The sequence below is a fragment of the Narcine bancroftii genome, chromosome 4 (genome assembly GCF_036971445.1).
Source record: "Narcine bancroftii isolate sNarBan1 chromosome 4, sNarBan1.hap1, whole genome shotgun sequence".
NCBI classification, from domain to species: Eukaryota; Metazoa; Chordata; class Chondrichthyes; order Torpediniformes; family Narcinidae; genus Narcine; species Narcine bancroftii.
In genome coordinates, this window is record NC_091472.1 from 112,165,012 (window position 1) to 112,175,969 (window position 10,958).

Genomic DNA, 10,958 nt, shown 5'->3' on the forward strand with positions numbered 1-10,958 from the left:
CGGAGCAATTACGGCATAGGAATTGCTTAAGGTGGAATGTAAGTTTGGGGATGTGATAGTACAGATTCTACCACCAATGTGTATATGTACAGATTTTAGTGTAGAATGACTGGGATTGGCTGAGAGTGTAGCCACACCTACTGGCAGGTCTTAAAGGATTGCTCCTAGCAAGACCATGTCATTCTGGACTGGTCGACCTACTTGTGATATGCTCCAGTCTTTTAGTTAATAAAAGCCTTGGTTTGAATCAACAAGTCTTTGGTTCTTTTGATGCAATCTACAGGGGGGCAGTTAAAAACCTCTGATCTAGATCCTGTTGTAATCTTAGATAGCCTTCTTCATTTCCACTGTGACACCAATGTAAGAGTTGTGAATATTAATTTCTTTGTTGCTGAGATCTTCCTGCATGTGAATATGGCTTGCTTCAGTTGGTTAAGAGTTAAAAATAGAATTGAAAAATGTGCAGTCCCCAGTTATGATCATCATTTCTAACCGTATGATAAAGCAGCTGAAGATGGTTGGAGCCATGACCCTGCCCTGAGGAATTGCTGCAATGATGTCCTGGGGCTGCGATGATTATCCTCCATCATTTTTTTCTGCAATACAAGACAATTGAGTTGTTTTCTTCTTCATTCCCATTAACATGGGTCAAATGGAACCAAACTGTTGGGGGAGAACATTTTACCAGGGTACAAATGATCCTGAGACAATAGGTGTGTGAAGATGAAGCATCAGCCCCAACACCAAAAAGAAATGGATAAAAAGTAAACAGGGGCAATCGAGTGGTGAAGTTAGAAGAACCATTGCCTCATGGTATCAGAGACAGGATTTGATAGTATGTTTGCACATTTTTTTCCTGTGACCACATGGGTTTCATCTGAGCACTCTGGTCTCCTCCCAAATCCCAAAGTTACTTGGCTTGGTAAGTTAATAGGATACAGTGAAGGGCCCCTGGTGGGTAGATGAATGGTAGAATCTGGAGAGTGGGGGTAGGAGGGAATTGATGAGAATGTGGGGAAAATAAACATTGTGATTAGTGGGGATTAATGTAAGTATGTGGTTGTTGTTTGCTGCAGACTTGGTTAACCAGAGGGTCTGTTTCCACACTGAATCCCTCCGTGATTCTGTGACTCTGATGCGGCTGTGTACAATGACCTTCAGCCCTCTCGTGGCCCCATAGCAAGCAACAACATAAACCTGTTTACTGATTGCTATGAGCCAAGCCAGAGCACAACTTGATTGTTGCTTAGATACACGCCCAATGCTTCACTTCTGAAACACAAGGTAGAGTCAAAATACGCAAGAAATGGCATGTCAGTATCTGGGGCTTCTCTCTATCACATGAAGATTAATATTGCTTCATCTAAACAGAAACATGGAAAAGCATGCAGCACAGATGGCACTGATCCAAAAGTCCTAAAACATGCTGTCAAAGGTACCTTCAAGAATCTACAGAATATGTAAATAGTCCACATTGGTGCTGCTGAGACACTCGGGAAAGGAATTCATCTTTGGTCATTGGTGTTAAGTAATGGCAAGAGTATTGGACGACATGGGACGGCTGATGGATCAGTTTGGCACAAGAGGGTTACTCAAGCTAGCCAACATAACAGTCCAGCAGAAATACCCCATGGCAACTTGAAATTCTCAGCATATCATTCTCTGGAATGGACTGCATTTGTCTTCTTCTTCTTGAATGGTTAAACTTGTTGTGAATGGGGGAAGCCCAGCATAATGAAAAAGCAACAAATTTATTACTCACTTTGATTGTGAATCAAAGTCCATGCTTCAACACAACATGGGCAAATTGGCTCGTTGAGCAGGGTAGTGGTGCATATGTTGCTGGCAAGAATGCGAAGCACCACCTTGTCTGTAACCATTCCAAGTGAATGAGGCAAACATGCCATTTAGTAGCAGAATAATTTGACTCTATCTGTGACTCCATCCACAATGACTTGCATCTGTACCTATCCCCAGACACACTCTCTTTCCCCTCCTCCCATAGGGGAGAAGGCTCAAAAGTGATTAATGTAACAATGATGACAGAGCCATCCCTATTTCCACTGAGTAGGCAACACTGCTTTCCTTTGGGTGAAACTGCTCCCATTGTATTACTGAGTGGAGAGTTCCAGAAATTAGATCCAGTAATAATAAGGTGACACTGATAGTTTTCCATATTGGGAACACATGTGGCTCAGAGGGAAATCCAGTGGTGTTCCCATTGGCCAGCCACCATTGCCATACAGGGGAATAAAGGCAGCCAGTTTAGCAGCTGCTATCAAAATGCACTTGATGGAAAACTGAAAACTGCAGGGCATCTTACAGATGATGCAGAATGTGGTCACAGTGCAACAGTGATGAAACTAATGAATGTATAAGGATGGTCTAAAGATCTTTGCCTATCGAGGAGTCCCGTGATGGAGTAGTAGCTGGTAGGAGAATACCAGCCCTCTCCAGAAAAGAAGGAAAAAAGTGAAGAAAAAGCAGAGACAAAGGTGAAGGTCTTACCTGCACAAAAAAGCAGGGACTCGCCGTGGAAAGAGGAGCGCACTCCCCGAGGTTAGTGGAGACCCCGCAGGGTCATGACCCACTAACCGCAGGACTGCAAAAATGGCTCAGGGAGCCAAACAGTGGTGCACAACTGCGCACAACAAAGAGAACACCGACGGGAGGGGGACCAGCTGTGGAGTTTCACTCCACAGCACAAACAGCTGAGAGAGGCCCAAAAGCAGGGCTCCCAGCTGGAAGATAAATAAAACAATGGGAACGGGAGGGGTGAGAATGAAAAAAGGAAACTAGAGACACAACAGATAACCAACCCAGAAGAAGAGGACCCACATCAAGACACCATAAAAAAAAAAGACCCAACAAACTGAGACAAGCAGCTCAACAAGAAACTCAGAAGAGACACAGATACAAGGAAGAGAAATAGAAGACACAAACCCAAGAGCAGACACAGAAGAAGAAGGAGGAGAGCACCAAGCTCTGCACAGAGGAATAGGAGGTAAAATGAATGGACAGTAAATAGATAAAAAAATTTCAAGAACAAATGAAAGCATTAAAAGAATGGCTGACACTAGAATTTAGTGAAATGAAAAGTACAGAAGAAAAAGTGAGTAGAATAGAACTGGTCATAACAGATGTAGGGAAAAGATTAGAAAATGTGGAAGAGCATGTAATGGCTGTAGAAATGGAAGTGCAAAAAAAAGAAAATTGGAAGAAAGTGACAAAAAAGAAACACAGGAGTTGTTAGCTCAGAAGATGGATATAATGGGAAACTATAATAGGAGAAACAACATAAAGATAGTGGGCCTTAAGGAAGATGAAGAAGGCAAAGATATGAAAGAATTTATAAAAGAATGGATCCCAAAGTCCTGGGAATGCCAGAAATGCAGGAGGGAATGGAAATAGAAAGGGCACACAGAACATTAGCCCCGAAATCACAGTCACAACAAAAACTAAGATCCATTTTAGTAAAATTCCTAAGATACACGACAAGAGAAAATATATTGGAGAAGGCAATGAAAAAAATGAGAGAAGACAAAAAAACACTGGAATATAAAGGTCAAAAAAATTTTTTCTACCCAGACATAACTTTTGAGCTCCTGAAGAAGAGGAAGGAGTTTAACGCAGCAAAATCGATCCTATGGAAGAAAAGCTAAAAAATTATGTTAAGATATCCAGCGGTGCTTAAAATAGTTATCCCAGGGCACCAAAACAGACTGTTCTCAGATCCAGAGAAAGCACAAGAATTTGTAGAACGCCTGAAAGACAGAAAGAGAGATGAAGAGATGTAACAAGAACAAAGAATGACGACAAACTGCATGTAAAGAAATAAAAATAATGTATAAGTAAGAACTAAAGGAGGAAAGAAAAGGAAAGTAAGGGAGATGGGGGGAAGAGGAGGGGTTAAAATGTAATAATAAATAAATAAAACATAAAAAGAAAAGGAGAAGAAATGAGAGGGAGCTTGGATGTAATGTGAAGATAAAAGTCTCTTCTGGAGGGGATTGGGTGGGAGAGAATAACAGTCAATGCGAAATCAGTTGACACTTGCTAACAAGTTCACAGTCCAAATGGAGAGGGGAGTTGTGGTTGCCCTGCAAGGGACAAGGGGTGACTCGGGGGAGGGGGGGGAGGGCCACTTGGGGTTAAGGGAATTTTAGATGTGGGAATGGTTGAAATATTTTATGTTTTAGAAGTATTGACATACAGTGTCTTCAAAAAAAGAAAACTGAGAAATGGAAATGGGGAAAAGGGGAATGGCGGTGGTGAGGAAGCAGAAATGGGATGTAAACGAAGTATGAAATGGCCATGTTGAACTATATAACTATAAATATTAATGGAATACATAACCAAATCAAAAGGAAGAGGCTATTAAATTTACGGAAAAAAGAAAAAATTGATATCGCATTCGTGCAGGAATCGCATCTAACTGAAGTGGAACATAATAAATTAAGGAGAGACTGGGTAGGGCACGTAACGGCAGCATCATATAACTCAAAAGCCAGAGGTGTAGCTATATTAATCAATAAAAATGTACCAATCAAAATAGAGGAGGAAATAATAGATCCAGCAGAGAGGTATGTAATGGTAAAGTGTCAGATATATTCAGAACTCTGGAATTTGCTCAATGTGTATCCACCTAATGAAGAGGATCAAAAGTTTATGCAAGATATCTTTTTGAAGATTGTAGATACGCAGGGGAATATATTGATAGGAGGGAATTTTAACCTTAATTTGGATTCAAAGATGAATAAAACTGGACAAAAGACTATCAGAAAGAACAAAGAAGCCAAATTTATGGTTAAATCAATGCAGGAAATGCAACTTTTGGATATATAGAGGAGACAACACCGAAAGGAGAAGGAATACCTATATTTTTCAAGTAGACATAAAAGATACTCAAGGATTGACCTGTTCCTGTTGTCAGTCCATATCCAAGGGAGAGTTAGGAAAACAGAGCATAAAGCTAGATTGTTATCGGATGACTCACTCTTGTTATTAGCAATAGAGCTGGAGGACATCCCACCAAGAACGTATAGATGGAGATTAAACTCCATGCTACTTAAAAGACAGGATTTTAGAGAATTAATTGAGCACCAAATTAAAATGTACTTTGAAATAAATACAGAATCAGTGAAAGACAAATTTATATTATGGGATGCAATGAAAGCCTTCATCAGAGGGCAGATAATTAGTTATGTAACTAAGCTGAAGAAGGACTACAATTGGGAAATAGAACAGCTGGAAAGGGAAATAGTAAGTACAGAAAAAGAACTATCAACAAGGGAAGATACAACAAAAAGAAGAGAATTGGCGGATAAAAAGTAAAATACGAAACACTACAAAAGTATAAGGTGGAGAAGGACATAATGAAGACAAAGCAGAAGTATTATGAGCGAGGAGAAAAAACACACAAAATACTAGCTTGGCAGCTTAAAACAGAACAAGCTAAAAGAACAGTATTGGCATCAAGGAAAAAGGACAAACAAATTGCATATAACCCAACAGAGATCAATGAAAACTTCAAGGAATTCTACGAGGAATTATACCGAATTGAGAACGAAGGGAAAGAAGACAAAATAGATGAGTTTCTAGCTAAAATTGAAATACCAAAATTGCAAGAAGAGGAGCAAAGCAAATTGATAAAACCATTTGAAATAGAGGAAATACAGGATATATTAAAAAAGCTACCGAACAATAAAATGCCTGGAGAGGACAGACTCCCAATAGAATTCTATAAAACATTTAAAGACTTATTAATTCCTCCTCTCCTGGAAGTAATGAACCAGACTGAAGAAACACAAAACATGCCAGATTCATGTAAAACAGCAATAATTACAGTAATACCAAAGACAGCGAAAGATCCACTAACACCAGCATCGTATAGACCAATATCTCTATTTAACTCAGATTATACGATAATAGCAGAAGTATTAGCAAACAAATTGGCCAAATGTGTACCAAAAATAGTAAAACTAGATCAAACTGGATTTATTAAGAAAAGACGAACAACGGACAATATCTGTAAGTTCATTAACTTAATCCATGCAGTACAAGGAAAGACACCAACAGTGATGGTTGCTTTAGATGCAGAGAAAGCCTTTGACAGGGTAGAAAGGAATTATTTATTCAATGTAGTACAGAGGTTCAACCTACCAGAGAAATTTATTAATCGGATTAAAGCATTATATAAGGGACCATTGGCGAAGCTGACAGTAAATGGATATATATTGAACCAATTTAAATTAAGCAGGTCAACTAGGCAGGGATGTCCATTATCTCCCTCATTGTTTGTGTTAGCTATAGAACCCTTGGCAGAACTGATAAGAACAGAAAATAAAATAAAAGGGATAAAAATAAAAGAGATGGAATATAAAATCAGTCTATTTGCAGATGACATCATAGTATACTTAACAGAACCAGAATTATCAATAAAATAATTACATAAGAAATTTAAGAAATATGGATAAGTATCGGGGTACAAGATTGACACAAATAAAAGCGAAGCGATGCCAATGAATAATGCGGATTTCACAAAGTTTAAGAAAGAATCACCATTTAAATGGCAAACACAAGCAATCCGATACCTAGGTATTAGACTAGATAATAATCTAGGCCATCTATACAAATAAATTATCAGCCATTAATGAAGAAATTACAAAATGACAGAACATTGGAAAGATTTACCACTAACACTGATAGGAAGGGTAAATTGCATTAAAATGAATATCTTCCCACGGAAAAAATACCTATTTCAATCATTACCAATTCCCTTAACAGAGAAATTCTTCAATGAGTGAAAGAAAATAATAAGGGCATTCTTATGGAAAGGGGGAAACTGAGGATAGTGCTAGATAAATTAATAGAATGGAACGAACAAGGGGGCTTACAGCTACCAAACTTTAAGAATTATTATTATAGAGCAGCACAATTAAGATACCTATCAGATTTTTATCAAACAAGGGAAAAACCAGATTGGACCAAATTAGAGCTAGATAAAATAGGGGACAAGGTACCAGAACATATACTTTATAAGTGGGATGAAAAACCGGTGCAACATAGGAATTCATCAGTACTGCACCATCTGCTCAACATTTGGAAGAAGATTCACGTAGAAAGGAAAAAAAACCAAATTACCAAATATCAAAATTATTATTGATGCAAAATCAACTAATCCCTTTCACAATAGATAATCTTTCCTTTAGAGAATGGGATAGAAAAGGGATCAAAGGAATAGAAAATTTTTTTTGGGAAATAATTTATTATCTTTTGAACAAATGAAGTACAAATATGGTGTAACTCATGGTACCACCAACTGACAACCTACCTAAAGGACAAATTGAGAAGCAGGCTGAGGTTACCAGAAGGAAGGAGCTTTGAGTATATGATTACAGACACACTGATAATTAAAAGATTTATAACAAACATCTACATCAAGCTGCAAGTGAAAGAGAACGATGAAATAAGCTGTAAACCAAAACAAAAGTGGGAACAAGGTCTAAACATAAAGATAAAAAATGAAAAATGGGAAAAGCTATGCTCCAGAACTATGAGAAACACAATAAACACGAGGGTACGCATGATACAATATAATTGGTTACACAGGCTAAATATCACGCCCCAAAAGTTAAATAAATGGGACCCAACAGTATCAAATAGATTTTTTCGCTGTAAGAAGGAAACGGGAACAACAGTACATGCAATTTGGGCATGTGAGAAAGTGGAAAAGTTTTGGGAAGATCTAAATCAGGTATTAAATAAAATCACAAAAAGCAACATACTAAAAAATCCAGAGATCTTTCTTCTAAGTAATATAAGAACTTGGACTCGATTTGGATGGAGCACAAAAAAGATTTATTATGATAGCCTTAGCTGTAGCAAAAAAATGTATAATGTCAACCTGGAAATCAGAAGAGAGCCTCAAAGTACAGCAATGGTACATAAAAATGAATAAATGTATTCCATTGGAAAAAATAACATATAATTTAAAAAATAAAGTCACAGTACTTGAACAAATTTGGGAACCGTACATGGAACACAACAGAGAGGGCCTACCGCAAACCTCCACCTGCTAAAATGATAGAATGAGAAGAAGATTAAATGAACTGACCCAGTGTGTAAAAGTAGATGACTTTTCTGGTTTATTTTCATTGTATGATGACATTGTTTAATGGGTTTATTGTATTGTATATGTTGAACATTTAGTGGGTAGGGAGAGGGGTGGGAAGGAGGGAGGGAAGGGAGGGGGGAAAAGGGGAGAAAGTGACACTGTGTATATTCAAGAGGGAAATGTTTGTGTGTATTTTGGTTAATATGGTTCATAGTGTGAAAAATTAAAAAAATAATAATACAATGTTCTTTGCCTATCATCGAAGCTGCCTCATCCAGTCGAGTGGGCATAGTCCATCATACTCCCGATTCATATTCCCCATCGAGTGGTGCAAGTGAACATGATCACTGAGGATGTGACCAATGAATGAGGAAGCTACTACAAAGATCTTTGAGCCTTGAATTTTGTTTGAGCCACAATCATGAGTTAGTTTTGTTGTAAAAGTCCACACAAAAGTAATAAATGAGAGATTTGTCTCATGCATCAGCAGTTTAATTGCAGTGGGTTTTTTTTACCCTTTTTCCCAATAGAAAACATCTCGATTGTAAACAGACCTCTGCTGAATCGTCTAATTATTTTGTCATAAAGCTTCTTTTAGTTAGTCTGGAGACAAATAAACTTTTGGGGATTGAGATAATTTTCTCTGTCACTTGCACAAACAAACAGATAATGAAAATTCTTCAATATAAATCATTTGATAAAAATACTCCAATCTATTCGGGAATATACAATACTATCTAAGTATAGAGGTAATCCTTTTACAAGTCATGATTCATCATTTTTGGTCTGTAGGTTTATTTTTTGCCTAACTGCACTGCCAGAAGTTCTGTTTTATGTTTTATGACTTTAAAACAAGATAGAGAAACAAATGAGGCATTTTGGGTGACACAGTTAACGTAGCGGTTAGCGTGATACTATACACCTGGAGTTGAATCCAGTGCCGTCTGTAAGTACGTTCTCCCTATGACCTGCCTGGCTTTTATCTATGTGCTTAGTTTCCTCCTGTGTTAAAAATATGTATGAATTAATAGGTTGGTTGGCCATGTGAGTGAATTTGGGGGACGCCGGCTCATGAGCCAGAATGTTACTGTGCTATATCTCTGAATTAAATTCATATTTCAGATTTATTATCAGAGTGCATACATGTCTTTTCCTGCGGGTGAGGCAGAATTACCACTTATTAGTAGTGCAGAAAAAAAACTGTACACAACGTAAACATGTAAACAAATAAAGAACCATGGAAAACTACAGCATGTCCTTTCTAGTCTGTGCCAAAACATTATACCACTAGTCCCATTGGCCTGAACCCTGTCCATAACTCTCCAGACCTCTCCCATTCATGTGTCTATCCAATTTATTATTAAAACGTAAGAGTGAGCCTGCATATTTGTCAGATGGCAGCTCGTTCCACACTCCCACCACTCTCTGAGTCAAGAAGTTCCTTATAATGTTCCCCCTAAACTTTTCTATTTTCACCCTAAAGCCAGGTCCTCATATATTTATTTCTCCAAATCTAAGGGAAAAGAGCCTCCTTACATTTAATCTGTTTAAACCCCTCATAATTTTGTAAACCTCTATCAAATCTCCCTTCATTCTTCTACATTCCAATGAATAAAGCTGTAACCTGTTTAATCTTTCCCTGTAATTCAACTCCTGAAGACCCAGCAGCACCCTAATAAATCTTCTCTGCACTCTTTCAATCTTATTCATATCCTTCCTGTAGCTGGGTGACCAGAACTGCACAAAATATTCCAAACTTGGCCTCACTAAAATCTTATACAACGTAACAATAACATCCCAACTCTCAGGCTCAATACCATAATTTATGAAGGATAAGATGCCAAAAGCTTCCTTTACAAACCTGTCAACCTATGACACGACTTTCAGGGAATTATGTATCTGTATTCCCAGATCCCTTTGTTCCTCTGCACCTCTTAGGGCCCGACCATTTGCTGTGCATGTCCTACCTTAGTTTGTCCTTCCAAAATGCCACACCTCACACTTGTCTGCATGAAATTCCATCTGCCATTTTTCACCCTATTTTTCCAGCTGGGCCAGGTCCCTCTGTAAGCTTTGAAAGCCTTCCTTGCTGTTTACATCACCTCTAGTCTTAGTGTCATCAGCAAACTTGCTGATCCAATTGACCACATTATCATCCAGATTATTAATATAGACAACAAACAGCAATGGTCCCAGCACCGATCACTGAGGTTCACCACTCATCACAGGCCTCCAGTCTGAGAACAATCATTCACTACCACTCTTTGTCTTCTCCCATTCAGCCAATTTAGAATCCAGTTTACAACCTTTCCATGGATACCTAATGCCTGAAGCTTCTGAACTAACCACCTTACTAAAGTCCACGTGGACAACAGCCACAGCCTTTCCTTCATCTACTTTCTTGGTAACTTCCTTGAAAAACTCTATAAGGTTCATTAAACATGACCTATCATGCTCAAATTAATGCTGACCACCCTTAATCCAAATATTTGTACATCCAACCTCTCAGAACATCATCCAGTAATTTAACTACTACTGATGTCAGACTTACCGGCCTGTAATGTCCTGGTTTTGAAGCCTTTTAGAAACAATGGAACAACATGAGCTACCCTCCAGAAATATTTCTGCCAATGTCTCCGCAAATTCTACACTGGCCTCCCTCAAGGCCCAAGTGAATATCATGTCAGGCCCAAGGGATTTATCTACCCTTTTTTGCTGTAAGGTAGCAAGGACCTCCTCCTCTTTAATCTCTATATGTTCCATGACACAACTGCTTGTTCCCCTTTATTTCTTATACACGATGCCCATTTCCTGAGTAATGACTGGCAACCAGGAAATTTTC

The 10,958-nt window shown here is 38.3% G+C and overlaps 1 long non-coding RNA gene across 1 annotated transcript in view; it reads left to right on the top strand.

The window, feature by feature from the left end:
* LOC138759924 (uncharacterized) overlaps positions 1-8,559 on the top strand; it is a 30,535-nt gene extending 21,976 nt beyond the window's left edge. The window contains exon 4 of the long non-coding RNA XR_011355232.1: positions 8,382-8,559. This is a non-coding gene — a long non-coding RNA (uncharacterized lncRNA). The remainder of the gene's footprint in view (positions 1-8,381) is intronic.
* Positions 8,560-10,958: the final 2,399 nt, after the last annotated feature.